The sequence below is a fragment of the Mangifera indica genome, chromosome 15 (genome assembly GCF_011075055.1).
Source record: "Mangifera indica cultivar Alphonso chromosome 15, CATAS_Mindica_2.1, whole genome shotgun sequence".
Taxonomy (NCBI): Eukaryota; Viridiplantae; Streptophyta; class Magnoliopsida; order Sapindales; family Anacardiaceae; genus Mangifera; species Mangifera indica.
In genome coordinates, this window is record NC_058151.1 from 3,745,686 (window position 1) to 3,769,442 (window position 23,757).

General features: G+C 31.9%; 1 pseudogene; it reads left to right on the forward strand.

Annotated features, from left to right (window-relative positions):
- Positions 1-19,243: 19,243 nt before the first annotated feature.
- On the forward strand, positions 19,244-21,166 carry LOC123198075 (annotated as a pseudogene).
- The last annotated feature ends 2,591 nt before the right edge of the window (positions 21,167-23,757 follow it).

Below are 23,757 nucleotides of genomic sequence, written 5' to 3' on the forward strand. Positions count from 1 at the left end.
TTCAAAATTATTCAAATCACAATACAAACTAAAAAAAAAACAGTTTAAAAAATTTTAACCTAAACCAAACAAAATCATAATTTTTAAGCGGTTCAGTTCGGTTTTACGGTTTAAATTGAATTATGCACATCCCTAATTGAAAATCCAAATACCTACATGTCTATTAAATCTTATTATTATTGTCAAAGGTAAAATTATTATTTATCAAAATATTTAAAAAATTAAAAATTTATCACATTTTCTCTTCTGAGTTTAAAAATCTAACAAAATTTTTTCTATCCAAACTTTAAAAAATAAATATTTTCCTTTAAAGTTTTTCTAATCATCATTGTCAACAACATTCTCCTTTCCTCCTGGTTTCTCTTTCAATCTCATTCTATTTCTAATCATCATCGACCGACAAAATCGATTAATGAAGACATTTCTTCATCTCAAACGAATATGATGCACCATTTGACCTATTAATTAGTGTCTTGCGATAATTGAGGACTAGTGAAGGATTTGAACAGTAACTACTTTTCTTAATAATAAGAATAATAATCCGGTAAAATTAAAATCTCTAAGTAACATGCGTTGTCCAGTAATATTTGGTCAATCAAATTCGGGGCAATAATAAATACTAAAATTAAATAAAAGTTGTTTATGGGCCATGGCTGCCTAAATGGACCTTCAACAACTTCACATCTACGTCACTACTTTGACTTCCTGTTTTCTTCATTTTGGAAAACGCGTACATTTTATCACCCTATATTTAATGAGTAAGATTATATGTACCTATTTTTGGTATACAATTCATATACATAATGATGTGTCATCATATAATTAGGTGATTTTAAAACATATGTCATCATATGATAAAAAACATCTAATCACATGATGATATCTCATCTGTGTACACAAATTATGTATCAAAAATAGGTATATATAGTTTTATTGATATTTAATCTTCCTATTTAATTAGTTATTAATAGAAAATGGTTAACTACAACATTTAGCCCATTTTACAATTTTGTTGGAAAAAAAAAACAAAAATTACAGAAATTATTTCAACTTTTTTTAATTTTGAGAAAAAAATTGGCTTATGTTGAATCATCAAGACCGCAACTTGAAAGCATGATTTAGTCATAATTATACTTAACCTCTGGTATGACCAAATCGTACTTTTCAATTAGAATTAGATTCAAACTGAGTTAAACTCAAACGCAATCGAGTTCGAACTTGGCTTGATTACTATTAAAATGAGCTCGAACCCGAACTTGGGCTCATCGAACCGAAAAATTTAATATTCAAATTTGGTTTGCTCACTAATTGAGTCATTTACAAGCTTGGTTCGAGTAGGCTCAATGAACCTGATCATGAGCCGAGCTTGGTGAGTTCAAATGAGCCTGTCCAAAGCTCAAATGACAGATTCATCAAAACTCCAACCACACTTAAAATTCAACACAGAAATCTAATAGCCAAATAAGGAACTATCAAAGAACCTCCAAGTGCGATCAATGTTGACACCAAAATTCCCACCCATGGAGTGTCAAACCATTATGCTCTTGAAGCAAAGAATTCTGCTAAGGACCCCAAATCTGCCATGTCCAAAAGCTGATATGCACAGCTGCTTAATTGAGCCTCAAATAACCCAATTGCAAATGTATGGCAAGCAGGTCCAGTTTCAAACAGTAACCCTTCTATGCATTCAACTACAGGTGCAAACGTTCAATCAATGGCGACACTGGATTTTGTCATAGAAGCTAAAAATGGATAGAAGAAATATTACAAGCTAATCACGTGTGGCTTACTGCTCAAGATAAGCATTTCCAAGAAGTCCTTACCTTCACGAATAAGTTATTCCTATCTTTACTATAATAAGGGAAATTAAATTAAATACCTAAAACTAAGGGAGGCTAAGCGAAATTGCCCAAAACTCAAAAGATTAAGCGAAAATGTCCTTCTTTTGTAAAATGACTAAACTGTCCTTTTATAGAAACCAAAAAATTTATATATCCCTCCCTACATTTTCCACAAATTCACTGTTAAAATTCAAAAAAAAAAAAAACACAGGTTTCCATGGGTCTTCCATGGGCACAAAAATTTTCTTCTTTTCTATCGACTTTTTGTATTTTTCAACGATAAAAAATGATAAAAAAGGTTATTATATCATCTTTACTCTTGTTTGAATCAATTTATTGTTAGAATTATTGTTTGAAATTTAATAATATTTAATAGATATAAATAATTATTATATTTAGTTAGAGATAATAAAATAATACTACTATATTATTTATTTAAATGTTTTATATTATAATTATTTAAAAAATATTTTTATATTATTTATTATATTAATTGAAAATAAAATTATTTTTACACTAAAAAATTAATAAATAATAATATAATTAAAATAAAATCAAAATTACTTTGGTAATCTTTTAATATCTAAGTGAAGATGATAATAAGATTATCTCTTATATTACCTGTTATATCACCATTAGTAATAGAATATTATTGTAATTTTTATCACTTATAAATCAAATAAAATAATATAAATAATAAAAAATAGATTAACAGAGTAATCTTTAAAGTCTAGTAACCAATTGTCACATAAATTTAATCTTCCGATTCATTTAATTTATATTGCCCTATAATTATATGCATTGAATATATTCCAAATAGAAATTATTATTGTCCATACCAAGTTTGGAGGAATCATAAATTCTCATCCTTTAAATGATTAAACTACAAAATTTCACCCATATTACAATTTTGTTAGATAAAAAAACTAAAGGGTAAAAAGGTTACTTCAATTATTTTAAATTTTGAGGGAAAAAAAAAGCCAATGTCAAATCATCAAGATCACAACTTGGAAAGCATGATTTGGCTAAAATCGTACTGAATTAGATGCAATGCAAGCTAAATTCATTGAAATTGCACCTTTTTTAAGTGTGACCTAATTGGAATCATATTTTTTAGTATAATTTTATAAGATCGTAATTTAGTTAGTGTGATTTTAATGGTCAGATAACATCTTTTAGAGGGGGTTATTAATTTGAATCACAACAAGCCAAGTGCAATAAAAATATAGTTTACTCTATTAATCGATTGAATATAAATAATCATATTTACACTAAGTTAATGCATAAAATGAAATTATTAGTTTTTAAAATCTTGAAAGAGAAATGAGATAAAATTATATATTTTTTAATAATATTATTAAAATAATAATTTGGCCTTATTAAAAATATACAGTACGACACCGGACTAAAAGAATGGAGCACTAGCAAATATTATGATCTGATCAATCTCCCAAAGAAAGTAAATAATTAGGATAATAATTAAAAATTAAAATATCAAAAGTAAATCTTTTTGAAGGAAAGTGGAAGCCGGCTCATTTAACCTTAATATTATTCCAAGTCTGACGAATCTTCACTATAATAAGGCCTTTGAGGTAGAAGCACGTTTGCCTCACCCTTACGGATCAAGCACCCGCTTCTACAATCAACCAAAATTAACAAAATCAAAATAAATAAATAAATTTAAAATCAACAAATTCAAACTCGAGAAGAATATTTCTGATTCTAGAAAGCATTCCAGAGTGATTGATCAACTTTTTGTTAATATTTTGTGTGATTGGATCTATTTGCTCTTTTGAGACAAATGGAATCATACATTTACTTATAAAATAATTATGAGCAATATTATACATATTTATTTTGGATACACACTTATGTGTATCATCATGTAATCAGATATTACTTTATAAGTGGATAATTATGAGACACTCAATGGTAATCAGTATACTACTCTACAAGCATTGATGTTTATATAAATTAGCTAAATTTTCAGAAATTTCATTACAAAAATGAAATTAAGGTGGTCAAAAGCAAGAGATGGTACCTACTTGTTTAATTAAAGAAGGTTATACTCTTAAAATTGCACAATGCAGCAATGAGATTAATAGTATTTGATTGCAAGTCAAATGCTAAGTAGAGTAAGGGCACATGAAACATCAAGCCAAATTAATAAATTCAAACGGCTACGTGGCTTTGCGAAATTTGCTTCTTCTTGAAAGCAAACACAACTACAACAAGGGCAGAGACTAGCGGGAAAAGCGATGGGCTGTAACTGTTCTTCACTCCTGCAACAGCTAGAATATATTGAATGAATAAAGTAACTAATTGGAGCACAGAGAAGGCAACCTCCACCCACGCAAGTTCCCTCTCAGGTGTTTCTCCATTTGCTGCAGTACTTCTTTTCCCGATAAAAGCATATATGGCTATAATAAAGGCAAAGGCTGACAAGACAAAAGCAGAAAGAAGAAAATTCTTTTTGCTTTTTCCAACCCCACTGATATTGCCTCCATGACAAGGAAAAACACAGAAAGATACCTCCAACCCTGTGATTCAGATTCATATAACATTAAGGTTACATATAACATATACAGCAATAAAACTATATATAATTAAGAGCATCTTAATTTCTCAATTCACTAATCAATGAAATTACTGAATTTCTCATAATCAACCAGCTGCTTCCTTCAGAAATTGGTATATCTCAATCATCAAGCACTCCAATATCTAAGAAAGAGTAAGATGAATATGATAAAAATTGAATGTATTTCAATTGCCCGGGATTGAAAGGGCTAGTTAAAAACCAAATGACAAAGAAAATAATATAAAATGAAAATAAGTAAACTTTCATTCACCATTTTATATGTTATACCAACCAGTTCATATTTAGCAGACATATCTTGCAATCTCTTCATAATATCTTCAATGATTTCCTTTAACAGTTAGGAATCGTTGGATAGATAAATGATTTGATTTAATTCAAATTTAATAATTATTAAACAACATCATTTAATTAATAAATTACAAATTTAAACCATAAATCTGAACTATATATTTGAATCATAAATTTAAACTATAATTTAAATTAAATTCAAATCAAATCATTTTTTTTCGAACCAAGTTCAAACCATTCTTAATATTGGTTCACCAAACTTAAATTGAATTATTCTCATTTAAACTAAAAGATATTTGAATTCAATTTAATTCGAACTCACCCTTACTTCTTTGTGTAAGAGCTATTACATCATTAATGAAATTTATAAAATAGTATTATTATAAATACTTATAATAAATACTTATTATTATACAATAATAAAATATTACTATATAATTTAATATTTTTAAATTAATAATAAAATAACTTCAATCACATTATTTAATACCTAAATTAACAACATTACTCTTCATGAAATTATTGCCACAGCTTGCGCCCCATAAATCAATGATCATATGGGGAGCCCAATTTGCGATCGGCGGCTCCATTAAACTGAGGTGTAATGGAACCGAACCGAATAATACCGTTCAAGTTCAAAAAATTACTTTCATTCTCTTGAGATTTAACTTATTATTTAAATCACAAAATTTATATATTTATCCTCTGCTTATTATATTTTAAATTAAGAAAAAAAAGGATAAAAATATAGAATTTAAAGCTTCTAATAATTTTATTCATATTTCCCTATATCCAATTTGTAAACTCGCAAACTCACTGAATTGTCATTCTCAAGCTCATACTCAGCTTGACATACACCACACCCCAAGCTCCGTAGCTCTCCCTGTAAATAATCTCATTTTCCCCGTTTGGGCAGGGGAGCAATTGCACAAGGAGTTAGCTTCCAGCTTTGGAGCAAAAGTTTCAATAAAACAAAAGAAAAACAATAAAATAAACTTTCGACCCGGGTTTGACTGGCGTCAAACCGCAAAGAGGAGAGGTTCCCAATGGTTATCCCTTGGGGTTCTCCACAATCCAACAGATAATCTGGTTGCCCCATGTTACAGTTTCGGGTTTTAAATCCATGGTATTACACTATTACTCAACAAATAAAATGAAAAGGAAAGAGTGACTACTCATTTCTTTTTTGTACCTTGTTTCATATTTCACAATGAGATTAAGTAAATGAGAAAGACAAGGTAGAATACACAATACAAGTATACAGGTATATACCCAAAAACTGACACAAGTGCACGAGACCAGGCACTACAATGCTAAAATAAGTTATACTATCAGAAGGATCAATGGTTTGATGATTATTTAGTTCTGTTTACGAGCAAAGGAGATATATGATATAATGCACTTCTTTTGATATAATAGTAAAACAAATTGTCCATATATACTCTTTATATACAATATCTGATACGAAATAGCAGCGCTACTACCATATTTATTTAACTATCAGGGGCCTACAAAAATTAAATACAGGGAGACCGTGGAAATAAAAATGTAATTCTAATGTGTTTTAAGTACTTCATAGCATATTATGGTAAGGACTTCATATTGTTATCGGAAGAAACGAATCCGATCACAATAAACGGACAAACAAAAATATATCACATACCTATGGAGCTAAAATTTAATGAAGTTGAAAGAATTATGCTTACCGTAGAGCTAAAATAAATTTGAGCTTCTTTTTACATTTGGTGTTTGATTTTGGTTTCGGTCTCCTGGGTCCTGCTCAACGCCCTGAACGTATACAAAAAATTTATACTGAGATACTTAATTTTGTGACACCAAAAGGAACAAATTTAGCGTGTTCATAAATTACATTATCATTGTTTTATGAAGTCAATGAGTTAACTCAATAAACAAAGAAGACAAGAATGAAGCAACAGACGGTAAGTTCAGACTGAACTAGAGAAGGGAAACAAAAGAACACTTCGTGATGTTTTACTAAAGATTTCATGGACCAGCTGTATCTGAATTCAAATTAATCAAGCTTATAGTGGGTTGTTTGGTGTACATAAGATGTCTTTGGGCACAAGTGTACAAGATGGTTTACATATTAATGAAGTAGCAATTGAGTGGATTGTTCTCATGTATTATGCATAATGGAACTATTCTATGCTTGAGTGTGAATGGCTTTACATCATAATACATCTTATACACCTAAAAGACCTCATCGACTAAATGGTTCCTACATAAATGAAAATTCAAAGGGTTTCTACTGTGGTTGAACAATAGCACAGCCAACTCCCACCAGTAAAGAATATATCTATACAAAGTAAAATAAGAATCACCAAATTGAGAACGTTGGTACATACCTTTCCTTGCGCTTCTCCAAAAATCGTAACAAGGCTGCTTTACGAGCCTGAGGCATATCCACTGCAAGGAGAGCAATGATTTGGTTCCGTTGACATCAGACATTAAACATAGCAAATAACTCTCATGGACAAGAAAAACCACTCAAAAGAAGCCAAGTAAAAGGCACAAGGAATTACCAGTTTGAATGAGAGATGTAGCCGCAGATCCTACTGAGCCACTTGCTTTGGCAGGCTCCAGTTGGTTTTTAGAAGACAGAACTGATATTGGTTTCACCACTGTTATTTCTTTAGTGTAACTAGGTCCTCCACCTGACTAAGAGCTAACATGGGAGGTCATAGAAATAGTGCCTGGAAGGCCTGGGCAGGGTAATGTAATATGGGAATTTTCCCCTTTATAACCATTACCTACAGATGGCCCCATGACACAGGTTTGCACCTGAGCAGCAGGAAGTGTATATATAAAAACATAGGTAATCTCTTCAATTATAGAGGAAATAAAAACATTTGGATTGTCACATAGGTATACACTTCTTTCTTATTGGATTGTCACATAAATATACAATGTATGTTTCCTCTATAATTTCGAGATTAGAATATATGAGATTTTCTCTTGTTTAAAATACAACTTCTTTCTTATGTTTTCTTTTGCTAGTTGTGCTTATCGTATATTTCTCAACTCTCCAATGGCAGCCAACACAATTTATCCTTTTCTTGATCAAGTGAATGTGATGGATTTTGTCACAATTAAATTGAAGGAGAAAATCTTATGTATTCCAATCTTGAAATTACAAAGGAAACATGATTATTCTATCATGTAATAATATATTGTCACATCGATTTGTTTAAATAAATTAGTAAGATTTGTTTGTGTATAAAATATTATTCCCTAAGTTTATTTCACAATATGATGAGATTTAAATTCGATTAACTAGTTATGTTTTTACTGGCGTGAATTTGCAAAAGATTATAAGAACAAGATGAGCCATGGGTATGTGAACACAATGCCTAACATAAAATTGCACAATACAGCAAGGAGATTAATAGTATTTGACTGGAAGTCAAATGCTAAGTTGAGTAAGGGCACATGAAACACCAAGCCAAATCAATAAATTCAAATGGGTACCTGGCTATGCGAAATTTGCTTGTTCTTGAAAACAAACACAACAGCAATAAGGGCAAAGACTAGGGGGAAAAGCGATGGGATGTAAATGTCCTTCACTCTAGCAACAGCTAGAATATATTGAATGAACAAAGTAACTACTTGGAGCACAGAGAAGGCAACCTCCACCCACGCAAGTTCCCTCTCAGCTCTTTGTTTATATGCTGCAGTGCTTCTTTTCCTGATAAAAGCATATATGGTTATAATAAAACCAAAGGCTGACAAGACAAATGCAGCAAGAAGAAAATTCTTTTTGCTTTTTCCATATTCATCCAACACCACTGATATTGCCTCCATGACAAGGAAAAACGCAGAAAGAAGCCTCCAACCCTGTGATTGATATTTAGACCTCAAATCATGTGATTCGAATTCAGAATCCCAACCATGCGATTCAGATTCAGATTCAGATTCAGAAACCCAATCATGCATTTCAACTTCCTCAACCTGCGATTCAGATTCAGAGATTAAGGTTACATATAACATATACAGCAATAAAACTATATATAATTAAGAGCATCTTAATTTCTCAATTCATTAATCAATGAAATTACTAAATTTCTCATAATTAACCAGCTGCTTCCTTCAGTAATTGGTATATCTCAATCATCAAACACTCCAACATCTAAGAAAGAGTAAGATGAATATGATAAAAATTGAATGCATTTCAATTGCCTGGGATTGAAAAGGCTAGTTAAAAACCAAAAGACAAAGTGAACTTTCATTCACCATTACTACAAGAGGGGGCTGGCCAGAGAATATATGACAATTAATATTCATTTTAGAGAAGTTACTTCGATATATACATGGCACAGTTTGATAACTACAACATATATAGTATCTCATATTTAAAAAATTGATTATGTGATTTCCCTTATTTTAGGAAGATTATTATCTTCCTCACTGTTTGGAACATTGAAAATTGCAGTTCATAGTTCACTCCTACTGCAATATCTTCCAGTAGTTCAACATCATTTAAGCCAGTCCATGATTCTACCAGAAGCCCTTCCAACACACGAACAAGATAGCCTTTGTCAAGACAGTCTGCCACAAATGAGTCTGATCATCAAGTAATCTTGCAGTATCAAAATCCATCACATGAAGTGCCAGCTCAAGTTACTCATAACAATTACAATCACTAATCTAACTCAAGTCCAATTCACAATGATAATTCTGGTTCGTTGCAAAGCCAAGACAAGTCTTCTTCTTCAACTTCAGCCACTGCGACATCCTTTCAAGTTCCTTATTTGTCAAGCCCAGATCTCTCTCAAGTCCATGAAAATGTGGGAACCACATATTCGTCACCTTCTGCCACAACTGCGTCATCTTCTGAAATACCGTCACCTGTAAGTTTTGTTGTGCCCCAAGTTGTAGACAACACATCCGTCGCTACATCAGTTTATCACATGACAACTCGTAATAAAGCTGGCATTCACAAGCCAAACCTAAAGTATGCTCTTACTGTCTTTCACAACATTCCAGTAGTTCCTTCATCCGTTTTTGCCGCTATTCGTCATCCTGGGTGGTTAGCAGCCATGGAAGCTGAAATGTTTGCTCTATATCGAAACAACACATGGCGACTTGTTCCATGTACGTAAAAAATGCATGTTGTAAGTTGTCGTTGGGCATTTAAAGCAAAGCTGGCTATAGACGGTTCTCTTGATCGACTTAAAGCTTGTTTGGTTGTGAAAGGTTTTCATCAGAAAGAAGGAATTGATTTCTTGGATACTTTTAGTTTGGTGGTTCAACTAATAACCATTCGTATTGTCCTCTTTGTTGCAACTATTCATCATTGGCCTATCTTACAATTTGACATCAATAAAGCATTTCTTCACGGGCGTCTCAATCAACCAGTGTATATGGAACTACCGCCGAACTTTGAGAGTGTAGTTGAACCCAATTCTGTCTGTGAGCTTCATCAGGCTTTATATGGATTGAAACAAGCACCCCAAGCTTGATTTGATCGCTTCGGTGAGTTCTTATTGGATTTTGGGTTCGCTTGTAGTTCACATGATTGATCCTTACTTATTTATCAGAGCTCTTTAGAGACTATTTGGCTGCTTTTCTATGTTGATGATATACTTGTAACATGTAACTCACAATCTCTCTTAGATCGGTTTACAAGATTGATGGGCGAAACCTTTCCGATGAAATCTTTGGGAAACATACATTATTTTCTTGGTATAGAGATCACTGGTCATCCTGCCAGTCGTTTTCTTTCACAAAAACAGTGTGCTATTGACTTGCTTCGATGAGCTGATATGGGCAATTATCGATCCATATCTACTCCTATAGCGGTGAAACCTTCCTCTCTAAAGAATGGTGACTCTCATTTTGCATGTCCTGCCACTTTTCGTAGTATTGTTGGTGCTTTTCAATATCTAATGCTGACACGTCCTAACTTGACTTGTTTTACCCAATAAATCGATTGTGTCAGTCCATGCATTCTCCAACAATCCAGGAATACCATAGTATGAAGAGGTTACTTCGATATATACATGGCACAGTTGACATGGGACTGCTTATTCATTCAAATAGCTCAATAGATCTACATGGTTTCAGTGATTTTGATTAGGCAGGATGCAAGAGCACTCGTCGGTTGACATCTGGTTTTTGTTTCTTTCTTGGAGCCAATTGTATCTCATGGAATGCAAAAAGACAACCCACTATTGCACGTTCATCAGCTAAAGCTGAATATCGTGCATTGGCGATAGCTGCTACTAAATCTACTTGGATTTGTTTAATTCTAAAAGAGCTCAACATTTTTCAACTTAAACCTACATTACTCTTTTCTGATAACCTCTCTACTCTTCACATGACTACTGATCCAGTTTTGCATGAGAGAACAAAGCATGTTGAAGTAGACTATCACTTTGTAAGGGAAAGGTTGCCTTGAAGTCACTTGTAACTTGTCACGTGCCTACAAAGGAGCAAGTCACCAACATCTTCACTAAGCCACTTTCACGACCAATGTTTTTGTCGCTACACAGCAAACTTGGTCTGATTGCCTCAAGTTTGAAGGGGAATGTTGAAAGACCTGTTCAAACTAAATTCAAAAGCCAAGAAAAAGTCATAGATAACAATCTTCCTAAAATAACGGAAATCACATAATCAATTTTTTAAATATGAGATACTAAATCTGTTGTAGTTATCAGTTTATACAATGTATGTTTTCTCTGTAATTTCAAAATTGGAATACATAAGATTTTCTCTTGTTTAAAATACAACTTCCTTCCTATGTTTTCTTCTAGTAATTGTTGATCACCTCTCCAAGTATAGTCATTTTTTGCCTCTGTCACACCCATACACTGCTAAGGAGGTGGCTAAATTGTTTGGTAGAGAAATTGTTAAGCATCACAACGACTAAATGAGAAATTAAGCCTGCATTTCTGTGGACCTTTTGAGATGATGGAGAAAATCGGGATGGTTGCTTATCGCCTTTCCTTGCCTCAAAGTAAAATTCACCTTGTCTTCCATGTTTCTCAACTCAAGAGAGTCGTTGGGCCTACCATTTAGCCACAACCTCTTCCTATTTGCCCATCTGAGGGCATGGAGTTACAGTTGCAAATTGGAGTCCCTCTTGGGTACTCGCTTTTCACAAGAGGGACGTTTGGAAATCCTCATTAAATGGAGAAACTTGCCCGGCCATGAAAATTCTTGGGAAGATTATGCAGAGCTGAATGAACAGTTTCTTCTTTTTCACCTTGAGGACAAGGTGTGAGTCGCCTTTGGGGGGTTATTGATGGAGACCTTATCATTAAAGTATATGTTCACCGGTCCAAAAATAAAATTGTGAACAGCCCAAAGGAGCTTGTAGGTGTTGGAAAAGAAAGCCAAATGCAGAGAGGCAGCTTGGAAAATCTGAGTTCAAAGACTATTAATGCAGAATCATATCATTGATTGAAAACATATTTTAACTGTGATTTGTTACTTAAATAATTACGATGTTTTATTTAAATTCCTTCCGGAGGGAGGAGAAAGGACTATGAATGTTATGTTGATTTCTTTTGGTTGATAGTGGAAAATACATTCTGCATTTATTTTTCATCAATTAATTGTGCCTTGCTTGCACTATTTCACCCAAATTTTCTTGCTGTCTCACGGGGAATTGTTGTGGCAACGGTGTTGAGTGATTGAGGTGCACTTGTATTGTGAAAGAGCTTAGCCTGGGACCATTCTGAAGGAGCTGCTGAGCACGCTGGGCCATCAGATTGGAGGTTGCTTGCCACCATTAACGGGTATGTATCACTCACCCTTACAGATCAAGTGCCCACTGCAACCAACCAAAATTAACAAAATCAAAATAAATAAATAAATTTAAAATCAACAAATTCAAACTTGAGAAGATTATTTCTTATTCTAGAACGCATTCCAGAGGGGTTGATCAAGTTTTTGTTAATATTTTATGATTAAATCTATTTGCTTTTTTGAGAAAAATGGAATTACACATTTGTTTGTAAAATAACTATGAACAATACTATATGTATGTACTTTACATACACACTTATTTGTGTTATCATGTGATTTGATGTCATTTTATAAATGGTTAATTATGAGACACTCAATGATAATCAGTATAATTCTCTACAAGCACTGATGTTTATATAAATTAGCTAAATTTTCAGAAATTTCATTACAAACATGAAATTAAGGTGGTCAAAAGCAAGAGATGCTACCCACTTGTTTAATTAAAGAAGGTTGTACTCTTAAAATTGCACAATGCAGCAATGAGATTAATAGTATTTGAATCGAAGTCAAATGGTGAGTAGAGTAAGGGCACATGAAACACCAAGCCAAATTAATAAATTCAAATGGGTACCTGGCTATGCGAAATTTGCTTCTTCTTGAAAGCAAACACAACAACAAGAAGGACAAAGACTAGCGGGAAAAGCGATGGGCTGTAACTGTTGTTCACTCTTGCAACAGCTAGAATATAATGAATGAACAAAGTAACTAATTGGAGCACAGAGAAGGCAACCTCCACCCACGCAAGTTCCCTCACAGGTTTTTGTCTATATGCTGCAGTTCTTCTTTTCCTGAGAAAAGCATATATGGCTGACAAGACAAATGCGGCAAGAAGAAAATTCTTTTTGCTTTTTCCATATACATCCAACACCACTGATATTGCCTCCATGACAGGGAAAAACACAGGAGCATGCCTCCAACCCCGTGATTCAGATTCAGAGATTAAGGTTACATATAACATATACAGCAATAGAACTATATATAATTAAGATAAGCATCTTAATTTCTCAATTCATTAATCAATGAAATTACTGAATTTCTCATAATTAACCAGCTGCTTCCTTCATTAATTGGTATATCTCAATCATCAAACACTCCAATATCTAAGAGAGTAAGATGAATATGATAAAAATTGAATGTATTTCAATTGCCCGGGATTGAAAGGGCTAGTTAAAAACCAAAAGACAAAGAAAATAATATAAAATGAAAATAAAGTGAACTTTCATTCACCATTACCACAAGAGGGGGGCAGTGAATATGACAATTAATATTCATTTTAGAGAAGTTGTGCCATATGTATTTTCTATCTTCCGATAATATTGGAAGAAATTCATTTTCGAGAAGTCGTGCTATATTTTCTGACTTTCGCCAAACATAATTAACCAAGTAAGAACCTTCAAATTGACTTGAAAGTTAATTGAATACAACATGGGCAACAACTGTTTAGCCTATATCAGTAATGTGTGTAATCCGTATTATGCATATACCATTTGACCCAATACATGATAATTTTCTTAACATTTTATATGTTATACCAACCAGTTTATATTTAGAAGACGTATCTTGCAATCTCTTCCTAATATCTTTAGGAGACGTATATTGCAATCTCTTCATAATATCTTCAACGATTTCCTTGATAAGTTGGGCCTCGTTCCTATCAATAATAACAAAAGGAAACAGAAGTGAGTATTAAGTAGATTACAAAGAGACAAAGACAGCATAATTCTTATTCCAATAGGCACGAAACATTTCCTAATAAATTATATTTTCAACGTTGACATGTCATATCTTTAACAATACAATAAACAGCTGCAAGTATTCCTTACCCCAATGATCAAGTAGAACGAATTGTCTTTTAATTTAATAAATTTAACTCTAAAATATTGATCTGCGGTGGAACTTGATCACAAAATCTTCAAAAATTGAATGAAATATGTATATATATATATATATATATATATATTTTCTATAGCTTGACAAAAACAAAATAAGCATAAACTGAAAGTATAATGTAAGAAGAGAAGTTTCACCAATAGCAACTGAATAAAAGCCAGAAATATTTTTTACTTCTTTCAAAGCATCTCTCCATCTCGTTAATCTCTCTGGATTCTCCTTATAACGTTCTTCAACCCAACTAAATCCAAGCCCAAAGCTCCCAGTCTGATTCCTTACATCTATTGGATCTACGTGATGGTATACTGGTATTACTACCAGGCCGTATAAACGTCGGCATTCAAGAATCTTTGTAAGCTCTTCAAGCAACCATCCAGAAGAAGCGTAGTTTTCCGAGAAAACGACAACTGATATCTTTGATTCTTCAATAGCATGCGGAAGAGATAGCGGAATATCTTCTTGAGGAAGAATTCCATCGTCGATGAAAGTCTTAATCGTATCTTCTTGAGGAAGAATTCTATCATCGATGAATGTCTTAATCTCTTGCGAAGTAAAGCTTTATTGAGATAACGGATAAAATTGAAGAGGACATCTACATCCATATAATTAAGGAAAACATCATACTTAAATTGAGGAGTTAAAGAAGAAGAAGAAGAAGCCATCAAGTTCGATGATAAGAGATTCTAAAGATAATCCACTGACACAAATGGGAAGAAGAAGAGGAAGAGGAAGCCGACAGAGAAGTAGATTTTACGCCGAAGGTTCAATCGATGACCAGATATCGACTGACCCTTCGGGATAAAATTATATAAAAACACCTTCGGGTAAGTTTCCTTGTATTTTATGGCCGCCTCATCAGGCGAAAGCTTCCTGCCCTGGCTTCCTACTGTTTCTTCATTTGTTTTATAGCAAGTTGCCCATTGAAGACAACTATCCCGTCCAGATTTTGAAAATTATAACTAAACATGTCATTAATATTTTAACAGTGAAAACCTCAAAGGACTAGTAACAGTATAGAGGGGTGAATAAAATTATTTGAAAATTTAAGCCAAATAAAATATCTTAAGCAAATTTACACTTGAAGTCAATCAAACGAGCAAGTTCAACAAAATAGTCAAGTATACATAATACTCAATAATTTATCAAACACATAACACAAATATAAGACATAAATTAAAGAGAGGGAAAAGAAATGTTTAAAATTTATAGTGGTTTAGAGTTTTCTCACTTACTTGAAGTTTCAGTAGTGAATAATCATTTCTTTATAATAATTCTCTAAGATTTCACTCCTTTATACTAGTTGATCCGAGATTACATTCACAATAATAGTTCATCTGATATTTCACCTAAGTATTTTTTAATACCAAAAATTTGGTTGTGAATGTCTCTACAAAGGTTAATACAAAAATTATTATAAGATTTTCTCAAGAATATAAGTTATGAGCTTAGAGAGAGAGTTTTTTTAGAAGAATAAGAATATGATTTTTACATGTATAATCTCTAAACTATTCCCCTTCAAATGATATTTAATTTATACTTTTCGATGATTGAAATAACTTATATGATTGTTGGATGGGCTAAAAGATCCATTGAGTTTCGGAAGGGACATTTTCTCATGAATCTGCATGATACACAAGCGTTTAACCATGATATATGAACGTGTATCACTTAAATTTCCTCTTTTCAACGCTTGGTCAAACCTTGGTCAAAGCTCTCATCGATTAAATTATCTTTTTGGCATTTGTAGGAACGAACGTTTCTTGAAAAAGCACGGTCGTTTCACCCTCATAGCTAATTCTCTTCCAAGATTCTAGAGCCATGAATGGGAAAGGAAAGAGAAAGTGAATGCCTAAATTTTTGCCTATGCATGAGCATGTATCTTTTCCTCCTTTGAATTATTCATGAAGCACAACTAGATTTGAACAATGAAAACTTATTATGCTCCTGATCCCAAAGATACATGGATGTGTGTTGTAAGAGACACTAGCATGTATTATGTTGACCATGTTGACTTTGCCCAAATTTGCACACAGAGGCTACATAGACAATTTTTTCTCATGTTTGACTTGTACACGGTCATGTAAGTGTTATACATGGTCGTGTATGATCTATTCTACATTTTTCAAATTGTCTTTTTGTTAATTTTTTAACACATTCTTTAGACAATGTTAAATATTTTAATTTGTATTTTTAACATCATCGAAACACCTAAGGGATTAACAATCTCCCTTTTTTTAATAGATGATAAAAACCAAATTTGAATCAAAATTTTAATAAGCAAAAATGCAATTGAAAATACTCCCCCTAACATTATCAAATTTTTGCACAAATTGCCAAAATGTTTATTAAGTTTGAAAAATGCAATTTTGTCAATTTTGTCCTTTCTTTTAGTCTTTTAAAAGAATAGAATTTTAATTCAACCCATCTCTTCTCCATTTTGGTATTAATAAAAAATAATATGGAAAGATAAATTAAATTTTAATTTTTATTTGATTGCCAATTCAAGGATAAACAACACCTATTAACAAAAATTCTCTCTCTTTCTCAATGCATATTTACTCTCCCTTACTTTAACACATTTTAACAAATATATTTACCAAGTTTTGGTATTAAAGCAAACTCATTTGATAAGGTTTTGAAAAAATTTTGACATGGTATTTCTTATATTTTCAAAAAATCCTTTTTTCAAACAAGAAGTAACATTCCAAAAGCACTCCAATATATGCATTCAAACCATCCGAACTTCTTTTCAAACTCTATCAATTTAATTTTCAAGCTAACTCAATCAACAATTTTGACATATAAAACATTATCCATCCATATCCATTATCATCAAACAACTCAATATCCAAAATTATGTATCCAGAAGTCATTCAGCCAACCATCGTAATCAAACACAAGGATTAAAATCAATTATTCAAGTCAGAATCAAGAAGAAATATTATCCATTCAACCTTAAATTCAATAATCAAACATGCAATTCCCCAATAAACATATATCAAAAGAATATATATATATCCAAAATCCATAAAAGAAATAAACTAAGTCATGTTTTATTTAAGCAAAGACATTTTTAACATGGTATTTACACGATGTGCCAAAATTAACACCAAGTTAAACATTTGAAGAATAACAACTAAACGTGGTTAACTGGGTAACTAAGTATATCTCCAAAATTAGTACCTAGCCACTAACATCGTCAAAAAAATATAAACAAGATGACTAGCAAAATGAACATGATATCAAGTTTAAGCACTAAAATAAACATGTTCCTCAATATCTCCTTATATGCAATATGAGTAAAAACAAAGTGATATGTATAACAAAGGGTTTAAGGTTGAGATGGGGGAAGGTCATCTCTCTGCCTAAATACCCGATCTCTATAAAAGTTTTTTCTTAAACTTGTAAGTTGTCCCTACATGTCTCTGATTACCCTATTCATAGCAAGTTGGGACTCTATTGCATCAAACCTTGCTCTTTAAGATGACTCCATGGAAACAAATCTAGCTTGATAAGACAATTCCATTTGATTGAGTCTGGCTTGGATAGATAGCTTCATAGCGTTGAATCTTCCTTCCATGTATTGAATCAAGCAATCCACACCACTAGGAGACATATCCTCCTCACCAACCTGATCGGTCTTTGCCTTTTCACCTTGTCTTGAGCTGGATTCTGGCATTGTAGGATCACTAGACATTTAAATTTGAGGAGTAACATTTATGGCTTGACAACTCAAAGCCAAACCCCATCATCCATCGTGATTAGTATCAATCAAAATTAAGTATCAATCAAAAGTCTTGGCATAAATGATATTCTCAAAATAATATGCCCTGTAGCCATGTATATTTTTTAAGAAAATAATATTCTAAAAATAATTTAGCAACTGGATGATTAGTCAAGCCATATGGATAAGACGTAATTAGTTTTAAGTTTAATAAGTTAAAAGCCTTGTATAATAAAATAAACATTGAATGAGAAATAAACTCTATAGATCATCGAATGTATAAGATATTTCACTTCTAGAGAATAAAGGCTTTTGGGGTAAGTCTTGTCCATATGAATAATTTTGAGCTATAGCCAAACCTCAAACACCACCAATCATCCTATCTTGACCATAATAAGTCTTTTTGTTGTTGAGGGGAAATTAGTTTTTGAAAAGTTACTATCCTTTATGTTGATATTTTTGAAATGAGTAAATAACAACTCAAGTCATGAAGGAACCAACTTTCAATGTGTAAAAAACAACTCATGTCAAGTAACAATTCACAATGTATAGAGGATAACTCATATCAAGTAGATACCATTTATTGAACATATCACACGATGACTCAAGAAGTGTTTTTGATGTGTTGTTGTGTTTAACAAACAACTCTTCATATCTTTTAGGTGTCTAACCATCTCAAGACAAGATTCACATACCACATGACATAATTCAAATATAGTAGGGTTCTGATATCATTTACAGTAATGATTAAAAGTTGATGTTGTTCAACTAACAAGTGGATAAACAAGAACAATGTTTAAAAATGTTTCTTGAACGAATTCAATTAAATTTTTATTGATAATTTAATATTAAAATAATTCATATCATATTTTCAGTGATAAATTATATATAGTATTATGTTTGAACAATTAATCAATCAAATCACCGGTCAAAAGATCTAACAATCGGGTCGACATCTGGTGTCTAAAGCGGTCTATACTCAATTAATAGAGTTAGAACGTCAAAATCTTCTCTTCACTTCTGATTTCAACCCAAATTAAACTACATCCTTAGCATACTCAATCTCACAACCACATATCCCTGCTTCAGCTCCTTCTCTTTCTAAACACAAATACAGAGAGAGTTCTGACAATGTCTATGCCAGCAGAGTAAGAATAAATTAAAATACTCTTTAAATTTATATAATTATATAGTATAAAGCTTGATATTTGAGTGCCGTTTTTCTGATTCAATATTTTCGGTTTGATTTATCAGATATTATCGCTCTCTACCGCCCGTAAGCAAGACTGATGGGTCTGTTTAATGACCACAACTGCCCGCTATTTTGGACTTTATTATCCTCAGACCATTGCTCTCTTATTTGAAGATGCTATTAAACGTTTTCAGGTATATCATATATGTTGGAGACTAAATACTCTCTTCCCATGTTAAATAAAAACAATATAAATTAGTAGTATATAAGTGTGGTAGATTAAAACTTAACATAAGTTAATTAGTTTTGTATAATATAGGTTTCGACCTTCACACTTATAAGTCCAATATATTTCTATAGTATCAAATCCTGGATACTAAATGGTAACACACCTAGCCAAACGGCCAATTTAATGGTGTATCAATCTATGATGATTGCATTTGAGGAAGGGTGTTAGAAATTGAAGAGTCTCATCCCATATCAAATAAAAAAATATAATTGAGGGAGAATGTTGGAGACTAAAGAGTCTTATCTAATAAGAGAATAATATATAAGTGTAGTAGATTGATATATGTATATGCAAGTCCAATCTATGGTTTTCCTGTGAATAGCTTGTTTTTATTGCAGATTTGGAGGATTATCACCAACTTCTTCTACCTTGGTCCATTTTAATTTCCTTTTGCAATTCGTCTTATAATTATGTAAGACATTTTTACTGCTTACTCTTAGAACAGAATATGTTTTGGAAACAAACAATTTATATTAATGGAAATTGTAAGTCAGATTATAGATTTTAAATGAATAACTTTTTAATCAAAATCATATTTACTCATTCGTTTTAAAACTGTATAGAGCAAAATATGGTGTTTCACTAAAGAGAGGGCCTTTCGACAAGAGCACTGCAGACTTCCTATGGATGTTAATCTTTGGAGCAATCTCACTACTGGTTTGTACATTACATTTCTGGCTTCCTGCCTGGCAAAATTTCATCATAAAATGGAAAAGCCTTAACACAGTGAAAATTATAATTATAGGTGATGGCTGCTGTTCCAATTCTATGGACTTCTTTCCTGGGAGCTTCTTTGGTAATCATGATGGTTTATTTTTGGGGTCGTGAGTACCCAAATGCTCGAATCAACATCTATGAAGTTGTGTCATTGAAGGTCAAGAGAAAAGATTTTTTTTTTTCAATATTTTTTTTTTTATGACGAAGAATCCCACCCAGTCCGCCGCTCACATTAGGGTCAGACCTCCTGGGACTTTATAGGATTCTACAGTTTTTATCAATCAAGCTACCCTTTCAGGGTTTTTTTGGTTTAATCTTGGTTTGGGTTGATTTTTATGAATGTGAATTGAAACAATTAATGCAAGTAACTTGAAAACATTGACAGGCGTTCTATCCTCCATTGGCAATGGTAGCACTGGATTTGATAATTGGGAATCCATTACTGCCTGGTATTTTAGGAATGGTTGCCGGACATCTTTATTACTTCCTCACTGTTCTTCATCCTCTCGCCGGCGGAAAATACAGATTCAAAGACTCCTCTGTGGGTGTATCCTTTTCATTGTTGTATCTGCTTTAGCATTTAGTCTTTAGTCCTCAAGCTTAATTGGTTATCTTTAATGGCTTTTTATTAAGTCACAAACTGGTTGCATACTAGGGCGAGGGCGTCCAAATAAACTCCCCAGTGCAGCGCAATCCACAGACTGGAGTGGCATTCCGAGGAAGAAGCTACCGTATGAATGGAGACAGATCAAATTATTCAAGCAACACCCTAGCTCCGCCGCAGCAGCAGCCCGATGCCAATGTAGGTGATGCTAATGGAGTTGCATTCCGTGGAAGAAGTTGTCTCCTTGATTGATGAAGATAAAAGAACAATATTATGTGTATATATTTTTTATACACAATTTAGGTATACAAATTGTGTATTATCATATGATTGGGTGTTATTTTAATTTTATTTCAAAATCAATTGATCACATGATGACATATTATCTATATAATCAAATTATATACTAAAAATATGGATACGTAATTTTTTTGGAAGATGAAATGCATGTAAAAGGGTTTTAATTTATGAATAAGACTGAATTTAACTTGATGATCGAATGGAACTAATTCAACAATTCAATCACGGTTTGATATTGTTTACTCAACTCAACTTCGAACTAATCTGGTTCAATAGTTAGAATGAGTTTCAACTATGATTAGGATCACATTTAACACCGATTTTAGGTTGGATAAACAGATCCAATCTTGGTTTTAAAATAATGGATTATATCTCACTTTTTCACTTTTAAGAAATAAATTAATGTGGATTATTTATATACTTTAAAAGGGATGTTTGGTTAAGGTAGATTAAGATTATTTTGGTGATTTATTTTTTAATATTTATATTATTATATTTGGCTAATAAGTAATAAAATATTTTGGTAATTATCAATGATGATGTGATAAGTAATATAAAGAGTAATTTTATTACCACTTTCACATTAAGTATTAAAAGATTATAAAGGTAATCTTGGTTTTATTATAATTATACTTTTATTTATTAATTTTTTATGACAAAAATAACCTCATTTTCAGTTAATAAAGTAAGTAATAAAAATATTTTTAAAATAATTAAATATAAAGATATTTAAGTAAAATAATACACTAATATCCTTTTATTATCTCTAATCAAACAAGGCAATTATTTATAACTACCAAATTTTATCAAATATAATAATTATTTATATTCAGTAATCTTTTAGAGAACCTATCTTTAAAGCAATCTTTCAAATTTGATGACCCTAAATTATTGGTTATTTACTGCATAAAGTCATCTGACTTAATAGGAGGATTTAGTAGACAATAGAGTTGGCAATTTTCAATGCAACCTATTAATTTGACAGGATATGTAAAAAATAAAATTAGAATGGATTATTTTACACAAAATCTAATGTGCTATGTTCAAGTCTATCCAAAACTGAATTGAATCATGTTCATATTTATATGAAACCAGTCCATTCTGACCCAACATACATTAGGAAAGTAGGGCTTTGGAAGATTGCAGCTGAGAGAAAGATACGGTTTAATGGCGGATATGGAGAGACAAGAAGTTGGTGAAGAAGGGGGCAGATTGCTGGAAGGGATCGTTGTGGTAAATTTTGAGATGTTGTGGTCCACTGTAGCCTGTAGCCTAGCAGACACAAGGTAAATTGGAAAAAAACAACCCAACGAGGAGGTTGAAATGAATGCCGATGGAGGTGAATTCGGTGTCGTTTTAAGAATGTGGGAAGGTGAAGTCCTTGATTGCTTTGGCGATCGTAGCATGGCTCACGAATCAGCTTGGTTATTTCCTAATTTCCTGTATTTGGCTTAATAATTCTTGGACTTATAATAAGAACAATACTATATGTACATATTATTAATATATAATTTGAATATACAGGTAATGCATTATCATATGATTGAGTGTTATCTTATATTTAATTTAAAATCATTTAATCATATGATAACACATCATTTGTATACTCAAATTATGTACAAAAAGTGCATACGCATAGTTTTAATGTTGATGGTAATTGGTTAATTTTGCTAAGATTAATGGTGTGCTTGTTTTAATAGATGTCCCTGTTACCGACATGGGGTGGGTTTAAACCTTCGTGTAATCAAATCATATTACTTTGAATTTTGGGTTACAGATCTTCAACCATAACCTAACCTAAACTAGAATCCTGTGAAAATATGTTAACTCTAACCTAACAAAAACTATGTCCAAGTTAACCTAACACACTCAAATTAACCCAAAATTGTTTGTTGCTTCCACACTCCAACGTGTTGTTTAATGTTTTAATTTTTTTTTAACAAATTATTTTAACATACTATTAATAAAACATATAACATAACACTCTATTTTGTTTATAAATAGCTAAAACTTTTTCATATTAACATGTTTTAAAATATGTCAATAATCTTACTAGCCAAATCTTATTCACACTATCGAAAAATAAAATAAATTTTTTTAAATAAAAATCAATAATAATTAAAGTAATTACAACTACATGTTGATAGAACTATATGCATTATATGAGGATTTTAGTTGTTGTTAATACTTATCATTCAACATTTATTCAATGAACAATACTATATGTACATATTTTGAGTACATAAATATGTACACACTTACACATATCATTATATGATTGAGTGTTGTTTTATATTTAATTTAAGATCAGTCAATCATATGATGACACATATAAGTGTGTACATATTAGTATACCTAAAGTAGATGCATATAGTTTAACTGTTATTTAATTTACCCCTAACAAATTCTATTATAGCATATTTTGCCCAAACATTCAAGTCAGATTATATTAATTTAAGTACTTATGTGCCAACCCAAACATAATTCAATTTACTTTCAAGTCATATCAGATTAACCTGAATTAAATTTCGTGTCAAAAAAGT